Source organism: Nicotiana tabacum, chromosome 10 (genome assembly GCF_000715075.1).
Source record: "Nicotiana tabacum cultivar K326 chromosome 10, ASM71507v2, whole genome shotgun sequence".
NCBI lineage: Eukaryota > Viridiplantae > Streptophyta > Magnoliopsida > Solanales > Solanaceae > Nicotiana > Nicotiana tabacum.
In genome coordinates, this window is record NC_134089.1 from 146,180,385 (window position 1) to 146,194,656 (window position 14,272).

Here is a 14,272-nt window from a genome sequence, read left to right on the forward strand (position 1 = left end):
CTAGACTGCGTAGAGTGAAAAAGCTTGCTCGAAAGGCTGTAGCGTCTGGGGCTCTGAGGAAGAAATTAAATGAAAAGTTGAAGGGAATCTAGGCCCAAAACTCCAGCTCCAGATCTGATTCTGAATCATATCAATCTGCTACTAAGGGGGAAGGACCTGAGTCTTCTGACTCTGAAAAGACTCAAGAATCTCCATCTAAGGTAATCTCTTTTGAGAATCTAGAATCTAGGTTTATTCTGGTTGGTCTGTTAAGGATGTAGAAGTACCAGGGTCACAAAGGAGTAGAGGTAAAAAGAATTCTGAAAAAGAAAAAGAGAGAGAGGGTGCATGTGGTGATGAGAGGGGAAATGGGAAGGGAGCAGTTCTTGCTATCTGTGGGGTTGCACCAGAAAGGGTAGAAGATAGTGGCACGAAGTCAGGGGGAAGTGGTCTGGGGAAGCTGCTGAGGGGTTGGTTCATCTGAGCATACAGAGAGATAAACTTGTTTCATCTATACAAGGCAAAGGTGGCCCTGCCTGGACTCCCTCCCTACTGCTCTTGAAATCACCAGGAGGTTTTGTGATTCAGAAGAGGTGAATGAAGTCAGGGCTGTGCAGAAAAGTGACATGAGGCCTGAGCATAAGGTCTTGTTTGAATGTGTCAACAAGTGCTTAAATCCCAGACAGGAGAGAAGGCACATTGCTAATTACACGGATCTAGTTCTTATGGAGTTCCTAGAGAGAGGAAAGCAAATCAACTGGCATGCCTTCATTATGAAGCTGCTAGACAGGGTCATAAACGACTCCAAGGCCCTTGCTACTCCATATGGCTTTATTCTAACCACAGTTCTGGAACAGGATAAATGTGCCTCTGAAGAAATGGGAAAAGGCCTCGAGCAAGGATCACTTTGGCATCAATACTCTTCTCATTTGTGACTATGCAGTCACTGCCATCCCAAATGAACCTGGCTCATCTCTGAAGGTACCCATCAACAGCAAAGTTAGGACTCTGGTTCAGGAATGTGCAGCCAAGGATGCTGAAATAGCTAGGCTCAGGGCTCATCTGATTGAAGTGAAAACTGAGAGGGATGGTCTCAGAACTGAGCTTGCCAAATAAAAGGAGAAGAATGATGGAATTCTTCATAACATGCTGAGTCTTCTCCAAACACAAACTCAACCCTCTAGTTCCTCCAAGCCTTAGGACTCCTGAATTTGTTTAGTGCCTCCGTGACCCAGATTAGGGATGTTTCTATCTTTTTTTTGCTCATGGTTTGAATGTTTTTCTTTCTTTTTGTGGATTGTTGGTGGAAATATATCTCTGTCAATGATAACTACTGTTTTCTCTTGTTCAATGTTTAATCTGTCCTTGATAGTTTAAATATGCTTGTTGATTACTGATGATTGCACCATGATTGCACTTGCATTTGCCCCAGTGGCCATGAGTACTTATTAAAATCTGGGTATCACATTTTGTATGCAACTTTTCGATGATGCCCAAAGGGGGAAGAGACATTGTGTTTTACACATTCTGAAAATAAATGATATTTATAACCTAATTAACCTGGTCCTTGATAATAAGTAAATTTTCTAAGTTTAGTATTGATGGTTAAGCTGAGTTCTTACAGATTACAAATCAGTAAAAAGCATAGAGTTTGTCATCATCAAAAAGGGGGAATTTGTTGGCCCAAGAACAGGTGAAGTTTTGAAGAATAACAAAAAGAACTCAGTCATGGACCAGGTCCATCTTGTGAAGCACAGTCATGATCAACCTATATATGTGAGATACACGTGAAGGAGATAAGTCCTACTGATCAAGCAGCAATATCTCCTGATCTGATCGAAAAGGTTGCATATTGGATAAGGGGAGAAAGTCTCCTTATATGAAGAGAACACAATCTAGGATGAAGATAGTGTTAAAGTTTGAGATCATCATGAACTCTTCTACAATAGGAGAGCAGCAATTGAGTTCTAATCAAACTTTGATTACTAACCTATTAAATGTCAGTGTTGTTCTCTTTTACAAGTAATGCACATACGCAGAAGTTAACTGAATTGAGAGCAAAAGATCATGGCGATCTTGCAAGCAATTTATGTGGGATTTGAGTGTGCACTCCTGAAGCTACTTGAATGAGATAGAAGAACCAGTTCCATTATGTCTATCTTTTATTCTAGTTCAATTGTAGTAGGTGGTTTAAAGTTTTACCTTTCAGCTTTCATAGAAGCAATTGTATTAGGTACCTAGAGTGTTCAAGTTATAGCTAACTTAAAGTTGTCGCAACAGTTGAGGCTGTGTGCTACAACGGGATTAGAGTTAATCCTTAGGTCTACAAAGAGTTTTTGTAAATGTTGTTTTGGCTGAGTGATTTTAGTGGAAGTTTGGGAAAATCCTACTGAGTAGTAGGTCGTATTTTTTTCACCTTTTGAGCCAGGTGTTTTATACGAAAAAATCTCTATGTTCTTTATTTTCTATATTTATTATTCCGCAAATAGTAGTAGTTGGAACACCTAGAAGAAACAGGTTCTTCTATAGAGTAGTTAAGCGGAAATTGAGTACCACACAAATCACCCCTCTTGTGTGGTATTGACGCTTAAAACATCAGTGTTTCCCCATACTTTTTCAATAACACTGACTTGATTTCATCTTCATTCAAGTCATTTCCTTTGATTCCACAAGTGTATGAAGTAATATGTTCGTTAGGGTCAGTTGTCCCGTTATATTTGGGTATATCGGGCATACAAAACTTCTTTGGAATGGGCATCAGAGCCGCACTTGCAGGGAATGGTTTTTGTATGAACTTCTTGGCATCTAAACCTTTCAAGACCGGGGGTGCACCAGGTATTTGATCAACACGGGAGTTGTAAGTCTCCACCTTTTTGTCATTTTCTTCAATCTTATTTTCTCCGGTCTCGATCCTCTTGGCGAGCTCTTCGAGCATCCTCATGATGGCGGGGTCAGTCCCCGAGTTATTTCTGTTTGATCTCTCCGGTTCTGGTTCAACAGGTCGAGTATTCTCATGTTCAGCTACGCTCAAGGTCTTATTTTGACTCTGAAGTTGAGCGATGGCGATTTGTTGAGCCTGCAGCATCTCAAATATCACTTAGAGGCTGATTCCCCCATCTCCCATTCATCATGCTCCTTGGTCATCAGATCGAGCTTCCCTGCGTTCATTCCCTATGGGATCTGTGCCTGAGTTCGCGTTTAGAACATTATGTGAACTGATATCAACTGGCTCCATATTTGGCACTTCCTCAGGGTTGACTAGTGGTACACCAACCCCGATACTGTTGTTTTCTCCAAGACTTTCATTGTCATGAACATGTGCGTTTTGTGTGCTAGACATGTTTCAGCCTGAGAATCAAAAAATCTTGACAAGAAAAAGTGTAAAACAACGTGTGTAATGAGAATAAGTAAAAAAATAATCACTATTATCCTTATCCCCACGGTGGGCGTCAAACTGTTTACCTCAAAAAATAGGAGTAATAATTAAATATGATTTGTGATTTTAAAGATATGTAATCTATTCCAATACTAGTGAATATACAAGTAATATTAGGTTTAAGTAAGACGAATTGATGAACCAAACCAGTGTAGTTAGAGTAATAAGGACCTCGAGCTCGGTTATCTCAGGGGCCTCGAGGTGAATTAAGAGCAATAAAGTATTAACAATAAAGTAAAAACAATAAAGTTGAAGAACAGTTGTGGAGCACAGTAAACAAGAAAAGCAGAGTACAATGTTCTATTGCAGTGAATGAGATGATCTTTACAAATGATTGGGGTCCCCTTTATATAGGAAGGGAAAACCCTAATATGGTACATTTCCAATTATGGTAAAAAAATTATATTGGTACAGCTGTATAACAACCTAGTATGGACTTGTACTATTTCGTACAAATCTTATCCCATAATTTATGCCCTGATCCACGTGTCCTTGAGAAATTTCCGCTCTTTCTTAGTGTCGTCGAAATTGTACTACCCTCGAGGCAGATCATGACGAGTCTCCGATTTGCTTCTCAAGGTGCGCACATCCGAGCCAGGCTCGATTCTTACTTCGAGCTTCCCGAACTCGAGCTCAGAATATGATCAAGTCTTCGAAATCAAGCTCTCCGGTTTCGACTGTATACATGATACAAAAAGGAATAACGGTCGAAAATTTCACGTCATTTCCTTGGTGAAAAAACAATTACTTCACATGCAAGAAAGAAGCTTCCAAGATCTCGCAAGAAAGTAGTATTATAATGAGGACTTAAAGTGATAATTAGAAAAGAGAAAGAGTGAGATGCAGTAGCTGTGTATGTACCTAATCCCCATGTGAAGTTGCCTTTAAATATTTCAACTGCCCTTCAGTCACGGGAATTCTTTCAGTTTTACGTTGCATTATTGCATTTATACATTTGTTTTTGCTTCACTTGCCCCTAATGTCATATCTTTGAATATAATGTCAAGTCCGAATTAAAGCGAGCAAGCAACCCTAAATCATGTAAAATCAAACCTTTTTATAACAATTTTGTTTGCTCCGATATTTTTTATTTATTATAGTAAAGTATTGTTATAAAAAAAATATATATTATAACATAACATAAAAATCGATTCCAAGAAAAATTTAACTTTTATAGTAAATGACAGTTATATAAGGATGTTATTATTGATACGTCTGACTGTATTTTTGTTTTATGCTAAAATTAGTTGGTTCATAATTGATTCTTGATCTTTGGTTATTAATTTAGATTGTATATCTTATCTCCGAAGATTTTGAAGTACTATGATTTGTAGGTTAAATCTTTAGATTTTAAATGTCATAAGCACAAATTGATATTTTATGGTAATTGGAAGAATCTTAGGTGCTCTTAATTAATGAAGAGGTGGTTGGATGCCCTTTTGTCCTTTTCCTGCGTGGTACGTGGCAAAAGGAAGGCAAACTATTGTCTACAAGAAGGATCTGCATAAAGGACAAGGAACAAAAGAGGGGGAAAGGATGGGGGAGGCCATTGGTATATGCTTAAATTGATTAAATTGAATTTGGGACCAATAGATTAAAATACTTAATTATTAGAGATTTGAAGGAGTACCATAATAGTAATAATCAAGCAATCAATTATATTTATGATTAACTTAGAAGGAAAATTTTAAATATGAAAATTGTAAGATCTTTATAGTTGTCACTTCCATCTTTGCTATTTTGATGAGCCTTCATTAACATTCCATGATCCACAAGGAGACATTCTTATGGATGCTTTTTAGGGATCAATTAATAAATTTGAACTAAAAATTTTTAAATTTAGAATAATTTAGGATAATTTTTATGCTGAAAAAATGAAATTCAGAATAAATTGGCTAATTGCTAAACAACAATCCTTTAGAGTGGTTACCTGATGTAATTTCTACATGAAAATATGCCATATATCTAAAAATCCTCGTATTTCTGCCTTGATCTAGATATATGGGTATAATTACCAACTTATATAGAGGGTACATCGATGTAAAACAATATGGAGCAGCTCTTTGATAATTTTTTACATTTCATTGGAGATAAATAATTCAAAGCATTAGAAAAAAATATTATCATGTTGTCACTCAAAACTTGTACTTCAATGGAAAATGTGGCCAACTCAATTAGAAAGTTTTGGAGAACAACTCCTTTAGTAACCAATACTTGCAAATTTCTACCGAAACCTAGCTAATGTCCGTACATAAAAAACTTTTTTTTTGGACCCCGGGAAAATCCGTAGTCGTTACAGTCTTTGTCACAGCTTCTACCCTTCGGGTGAGCAATCTGTGATGAGCTCTAGCCTGCAAACCACACACGAGATGTAAATCGCACTAGGCAAACCCTCTGTAACAGGCTCGACTCAAAAGGCTAGGGGGAATCGATCCCAGGTCATTTGTATGGATGACCACTCTTCAAACCAACTGTCCATCCCGAAGAGATAATAAAATTAAAGTTCGTCAAATTAAAGCTGCCTAATTAATTCGGTTGTAATTACCACACTAACCCCCGGAAGATGAAATACATTGTACATTGTGTCTTACTACAACAACAACAACAACCTAGTAAAATTTCACAAGTGGTGTCTCGGGATGGTAGTATGTACGCAGACCTTACCCCTACCCCGAAGGAGTAGAGAGGTTGTTTCCGGAAGACCCTCGGCTCAAGATAATAAGAAAAACAAAAATGAGAGAATATTAGTTTCACCACAGAGATCATAGGAAAAATAGGAACATAAAATGCAGAAGGAAAAATGTAAAACAAAAATGATGGCACCGAAAAAATAGTAAGGCACGACAATGCCCCTAGCTATTTCAGATAAAAACCCTATCAGACTAGGCTCACAACAGTACAAGGTAACGCAAGACTCAACTACCTCCTAGCCTACAACCGTAATACTCGACCTCCACAACTTCCTATCGAGTGTCATGTCCTCGGAAATCTGAAGCCTCGCCATATCCTGCCTGATCACTTCTCCCCAATACTTCTTAGGCCACCTTCTACCTCTTCTCGTGCCCTCCACAACCAGACGCTCACACCTCCTTACTGAAGCATCTGGGCTTCTCCTCTGTACATGTCCGAACTATCTGAGTCTCGCTTCCCGCATCTTATCATCAATGGGAGCCACGTGCACCTTCTCCCGAATATCATCATTTCTAATCTTGTCTATCCTAGTGTGCCCGCACATCCACCTCAACATCCTTATTTCTGCTACTTTCATCTTTTGGATATGTGAGTTCTTAATAGGCCAACACTCAGCCCCATATATCATGGTCGGTCTAACCACCGCTTTATAGAACTTACCTTTTAGTATCATTGGCACTCCCTTGTCACACAAAACTCCGAATGCTAACCTCCACTTCATCCATCCTACCCCAATATGGTGTGCGACATCTTCATCGATCTCCCCTCCCCTGTTGATAACCGACCCAAGGTACTTGAAGCTGTCTCTACTTGGGATAACCTGTGATTCAAGCATCATATCCACACCCATTCCCCCCGGTTCAGTGTTGAACTTACAATCCAGGTATTCCGTCTTTGTTCTGCTCAACTTGAAACCTTTAGACTCAAGAGTCTGTCTCCAAACTTCTAGTCTCTCGTTAACACCGGCTCGTGACTCATCAATCAGAACTATGTCATCGGCAAATAGCATGCACCATGGCACCTCCCCTTGAATATGGTTTGTTAATGCATCCATCACCAGTGCGAATAAGAACGGACTGAGCGCAGAGCCTTGGTGTAACCCCATTTCAATCGAAAAATGCTCAGAGTCGCCTCCTACTGTCCTAACCCGAGTCTTAGCCCCATCATACATGTCCCTAATCTCCATAATATAGGGAACTGACACACCTTTTGTCTCCAAGTACTATTAGAAATCCAGAAAAAAAGGACCAAAATTTGGCGACCAAAATTGGTCTGTCAAGAAAAGCGACCAACGTTGGTCGCTAAATTGGAGAAAATAATTAAATAATTATTCTAAATACATTAGTGACCAAGGTTGGTCGCTAATTTGGTCAAAATATTGACCGAACTGATCAGACTTGCTTGGTCAAAGAAATACTGAAATTAGCGACCAACTTTGGTCGCTAAAGTGGGACCCACTTATAAAATTTTAATAATTATATTATTATTTAAAAAATTATAAAATATAAATAAATATAATTTAAAATTAGCGACCAAAGTTGGTCGCTCACGAAAGGGGAAGCAGATAGAGACCAACTTTGGTCGCTAATCTAGGACCCAGTTATAAAATTTTAATAATTATATTATTATTTAAAATAAATTATAAAATATAAATAAATATAATTCAAAGTTAGCGACCAAAGTTGGTCGCTTACCGAAAGGGGAAGCAGATAGAGACCAACTTTGGTCGCTAATCTGGGACTCAGTTCTAACGTTTAACAATTATATTATTAATTTAAATATTATATAAAATATAAATAAATCTGATTTAAATTTAGCGACCAACTTTGGTCGCTAATTTAATTTTCTAGATATTTAGCGACCAACTTTGGTCGCTAATTTGAATTTCTGGATAATTAGCGACCAAAGTTGGTCTCTTTTCAGGTCAACATTGGTCAAAATTAAAAATCACTTTTGTATTTACTATCTAAATAATATAAATGTAATCCGTTAACACTTTTGTAATACAAGGGATGAATACACTAAAATATACTCTAACATGCTATATATGTAGTTAAAGAAGTAGTACAACGAAGAGTGTTATATATATATATATATATATATATATATATATATGTGTGTGTGTGCCTTGGACAGGTCTTTCCATTTGCACTTATCATAAGTCGAGCAAGCTGCCAGCTTACGACACCATTCAGCAAGTCAGGAACCTCGTTCTGCAGCTGTTATAACTGATTCATCGACTTATAACCTAGTGATAAATGAATGTAATTCATTAACTCTATTATTATACAAATAATGAATACAGTGTACACAATCACAATTGTATTTTAAAGATTAATATTGTTTTGCTCAAATTAACTTATAGATTGACATTACACTACAGGTTCTTTTAGGTATTGATACACTTGTAAATTGATTCATCAACTTATAACCTACTCAGATTCATCGTTGAATATTAAAAACAAAACGTCTCGACTTATATCGGTTAATCTGTTATAATTGATTCATCGACTTATAACCTATTATAATCTATTAAAAGTAATTACCTAGTTAATATAATTTTTTTTAAAGATTATGCTTATAGTTTTTAATTATTTATAATAATTGTAGTTAAATAAAATAAATATTTATAGCTAATAAGATTTTTTTATAGCTTATAATATTTAAAAACCAAAATAGAAAAAAAAGTTATTTAATTTTTTTTAGAAATAGCGACCAACTTTGGTCGCTATTTTGGTCAAACAGTCAAAAATAGCGACCAACGTTGGTCGCTATTTTGGTCAAACAGTCAAAACTTAATTAGCTACCAAAATAGCGACCAACGTTGTTTGCTTTTTTGTAAATCCAGACTCAAAAACGGGTTTTCCCCTCCAATTCTCTTATTTTCTTCCCAAAATTTCCCCAAATACTCTCTCAACACATTCCCTCCCCTTCTCTATTTCCCTCACACAAATCAATCCCCCCACCCCGCGCCACTACTGTGACTGCCTGAGCCTCCGCCGGAGCCGCCGCTTCCCCTTTCTCTCCTTCTCCACCTAAAAAAACCTAGGTTTGAATTATAACCTTGAATCTTTGTTATTTCTAGTTTTTGTTTCAATTATTTCAATATTGTAGTTTAAGGATATGAATTAATGTTTAAATTCTTTGAACATTAATTTTTATTAAGGATTAGGGTTTAGGTCTTGTTTTAGTTAGCTTTGTTAATTAATTTTATTAACTAGTTAGTTTAATTAGTGTTGAATTTAGTTTAGTTAGATTTAAATTATACTCTGTATTGTCTTGATAGTTTAGTTAGAATCTAGGGTTTAGTTTATGTAGTGGAATTTTAGTTTATAAATTGAAGTTTTAGGATATGAATTGAACTTTTGTGGATATGAGTTGAACCTTTAGGATATGAATTGAAATTTTTGTGTATGAATTGAACTTTTAGGATATGAATTGAGCCTTTAGGATATGAATTGGACTTTTAGTTTATGTATTGGAATTTTAGTTTATGAATTGAAATTTTAGGATATGAATTGAACTTTTGTGGATATGAGTTGCACCTTTAGGATATGAATTGAACCTTTAGGATATGAATTGGATTTTTAGTTTATGTATTGGAATTTTAGTTTATAAATTGAAATTTTAGGATATGAATTGAACTTTTGTGGATATGAGTTGAACCTTTAGGATATGAATTGAACCTTTAGGATATGAATTGAAATTTTTGTGTATGAATTGAACTTTTAGGATATGAATTGAGCCTTTAGGATATGAATTGGACTTTTAGTTTATGTATTGGAATTTTAGTTTATAAATTGAAATTTTAGGATATGAATTGAACTTTTGTGGATATGAGTTGCACCTTTAGGATATGAATTGAACCTTTAGGATATGAATTGAACTTTTAGTTATGTATTAGAATTTTAGTTTATAAATTAAAATTTTAGGATATGAATTGAACTTTTGTGGATATGAGTTGAACCTTCAGGATATGAATTGAACCTTTAGGATATGAATTGGACTTTTAGTTTATGTATTGGAATTTTAGTTTATAAATTGAAATTTTAGGATATGAATTGAACTTTTGTGGATATGAGTTGAACCTATAGGATATGAATCGAACCTTTAGGATATGAATTGAAATTTTTGTGTATGAATTAAACTTTTAGGATATGAATTGAACCTTTAGGATATGATTTGAAATTTTTGTGTGTAAATTGAACTTTTAGGATATGAATTGAGCCTTTAGGATATGAATTGAACTTTTGTGGATATGAATTAAAATTTAGGATTGCGGAAGGAGTTTGTAGAAGGGGTTGATGAATTTATTAGACATGCAATGGAACTTTCACCAAGACTAACTTAGATACAATACCTGGCAGAGTGGGTCTTTAATTGTTGTTCTCATTAGCGACAATGATGATGAGAATGCAATGGCATGTGTTTCAAACAGTGACGGTGTAAGTAGGAATTTAACATTTCCTAAGCAGATAGAAGAAGAGGTTATAGAGGAATTCTCTACTTCATTTTCCAAGAGGAAAATAAGTTTAATTGAGAGTGACAAGGTTGATGGTAATGGAAAGTTGTCCGTTGCTCATGACAGTTCCCGTAAAACGAGGATCATAAGACTTTGTGATGACAAAGAAAAAAGGAAATTTTATTCTCAACTTTTTTCCAAGTCTGATCCGTAAAAGCTTAATGGGATTGGTGATATTTCTTCGGATTCAGACAATGATTTGAGTGACAAAAGTATGGAAATGTTAATCAAAAGAATTAAAGGTAAAATGCTTCTCTAAGGAAGAGAAGTTTGGAGAAATATGTTGCCTATAAAGTGCACATATCACGTTCATGCAGAGTTCAGCATCCTTCTCTTCCAAGAAAAATGGTTTACCTTTAATTCTTTTGATTAGCATTTCCATACTTTTATCACTCAAATCATTGTCTGAATCCGAAGAAATATCACCAATCCCATTAAGCTTGTACGGATCAGACTTGGAAGAAAGTTGAGAATAAAACTTCCTTTCGTCTTTGTCTTCGCAGAGTCTTATGATCCCCGTTTTATGTGAATTGCCATGAACAACGGACAACTTTCCATTACCATCAACCTTGTCACTCTCAATTAAACTTACTTTCCTCTTGGAAAATGAAGTAGAGAATTCCTCTATAACCTCTTCTTTTATCTGCTTAGGAGATGTTAAATTCCTACCTACACCATCACTGTTTGAAACACATGTCATTGCCTTCTCATCATCATTGTCGCTAATGAGAACAACAATTGATCAAAGACACACCCTGTCAGGTACTGTATCCAAGTTATTCTTTGTATCCAAGTTCATTCTGAGTAATAGTACCACGAGGATAATCACCAAAGCCACCAGACAGCTTTATGATGCCAATGAAGCAAGATGAGCTATTCAATGAGACTTGTATTGTAAAGAAGAAGAAAGAGACTAATCCAGAAAGGTGGGTCAAGGGTCGAGCCTCGACTATAAATGTAAATTTTTTACTTTTCATTAATTATTTTGATTTACTTTTATATAAATTTTGAAATACTAATTCAATATAATTTTTCTTATAGGTTCGCTTCACAGCTGACGTGGAGGAATTCATACGCAGTCAGCCACCTAATGAGTCGGGCGAGGCAATCTAACTTTCAGACGAGTATGCTGAAAGAACACTCCTTGAGTACTTTATATACTTTGAACTAGACAATAGAACCAGTTTTCGAATGGGCTTGTAATAAGCGTTAACTTAGTTTTGTTAGCTTAATGTGTTAGTTTTATTGAACTTTATAGTTTGTTGGTTTTAATGTTATTGTTGTTGTTGTGTTGTTGTTGTTGTTGGTATTGTTGTTGTTGTTGCTTGTAATAGGGAATTTGGTATGCTGGCAGGTGGTGTAGCTGCCAAAACAGGCAGTTTCTGCCAAAATTATACCCAGAAAAACGACCAATTTTGGTCGCTTATGTTTAAAAAAAATTAAAAAAAAGCGACCAACTTTTGTCGCTATTTTCCAGATTTTAAAATATAATATTTGGTTTACAGACCAAAGTTGGTCGCTATATTTTGATTAATAATAAATAAATAAATGTAATTTAAATATAGAGACCAACTTTGGTTGGTAAATTTATATTATTAAAATATTAAAGCGATCAAAGTTGGTCGGTATATTATAACCCGGAATATTTGGTCCTTTTACCTTAGCGACCAACTTTGGTCTCTAAGGTAAAGGGACCAGCAAAATAGTGACCAAGCCAGTTTGGACGATTTTTTGTCGCATTTTGACCTGTAAGCAGCCAACTTTGGTTGTTTTTTTCCGGATTTCTAGTAGTTTAAGCATTTCCAGAGAACTTCTCTAGGAACCTTGTCATACGTTTTCTCTAGGTCAATAAACACCATGTACAGATCCTTCTCTCTCTCTATACAATTCCACCAACCTCCTAACAAGGTGTATAGCTTCTGTGGTAGAACAACCCGACATGAATTCGAACTGATTGTCGGATACAGACACTGTCATCGTCACCCTCGCTTCACCGACCCTCTCCCATACATTGTGTCTTACTACAATAGCCTAAATTATATAAAGTTTTTTGGGCTGACGCAAACAATTCTAATTTGTTGAATTAAGTATCCTACATTTATAATAAAGAGATCTCTACACAGGTGGTGATTTTGATCAACTGCAACCGCCACAGGCCGATACCTATATTTTATTTATTGTTGTTCTTCGACCAACCTTTTAACATGTGTTTGTTATATGATGCTAACAAAACCGCATTTCTTACTTGAATTTAAGTGAATATTCGCTCACTGTTATAAACTAAACAAATCTCTCTTTCTAATCAAGGAGTATTATTTGGTAGTTGTAAGGAGTGGAGCTAGTGCGTAGGTTACGAGTTTGATCGAATTCATTAACTTTAGTTTAAATATTATATTTGTTTTAAAAAATTAATTAAATATATATATGAATTATTATCAATTTAGAACGTAGTAACTAAAATGATTAAAATTCTGAATCTATAAACTTCAAATTTTGACTCCGTAGTTTCAATTAATGTATAAAGCATAGTTTTTGTTCTTCCAAAAATAAGGCGAAACAGCCGGCAACTCCATGTGCTCCTTCCCTCCTCCATCTCTTTATATTTCAAGATTCTAACCTCCACCACCTCTTCTTCTCTTCACAAAAACTCTAATAGTCATCTTCTTTTTTCTTTCTAAATATCTCCAAAAACCCAAATGGGAAATTGCATGAAATATAGTAAAGCTGATTTTCTAGTTCATAATGAAGAGAAAGTTGAGACACCAATTGAGGAAGCACAAAAGGCAAAGGAACAAAGCATTAATAAGAGAAGAAAAAGTGTTAGATTTAGAGTAGATGATGACAGAGAAGAGGGCCAAGAAATGATGAGAAAAGGTGTGGTAAGGATTAGGCTAGTCGTGACACAAGAAGAATTGATGCAAATATTGAATGGGCAGTTTAATTATTCCTCAGCAGATGAATTTTTAAGAAAAATAAAGTCAGAAAGTAGAGGTAGAAGAATAAGAAGCAGCAGAAGAAGATTACTTCACGATGGATTTTCTGAAAAAATAAGTAGTAGCACAAATTGGAGGCCAACTCTTGAGTGTATTCCAGAGGACCACTAATAATGTTCTGAATATTTCCTCCTATTTTTTTCTTCTAAATCTTGTTGTGGTAACAGATTGAGGTTGTTAATATTTGGTTATATATATCCCTCTGAATGAGCACAGTCTAAAGGTTAGTTTTTTCTTTATATCTTTTTTTTTTTTTTTTCTTTGGTGCGGGAGGGGTTTAGGGAGGGATTCCTTGATATATTCAGAATTTTGTTGATGTTAATTTCAGATTTTATGCGAAACTGATGCGTATACATGGACATATACATCAAGATCGTATTACTCAAAGTTGGTTCAGTGGATTCATTAAAACTCGTTACTTTCAGCTCGATCGTTACTTTCAGCTCGATCAATTCATAAATACATATGGGAAAAACTCTATGCTTGTGTGTATACATAAATAAATTAGACTCATTCTGAACCGATTAATTATCAATTCTCAATTCGTTTCTGGATAATATATATGTTCAATTATAAAATGAACTTTTTGTTAATAATTTTGAAGCCAAAATTTTGTGAAGTCGAGTATCTGGATTCTAGATTCTTCTCTCT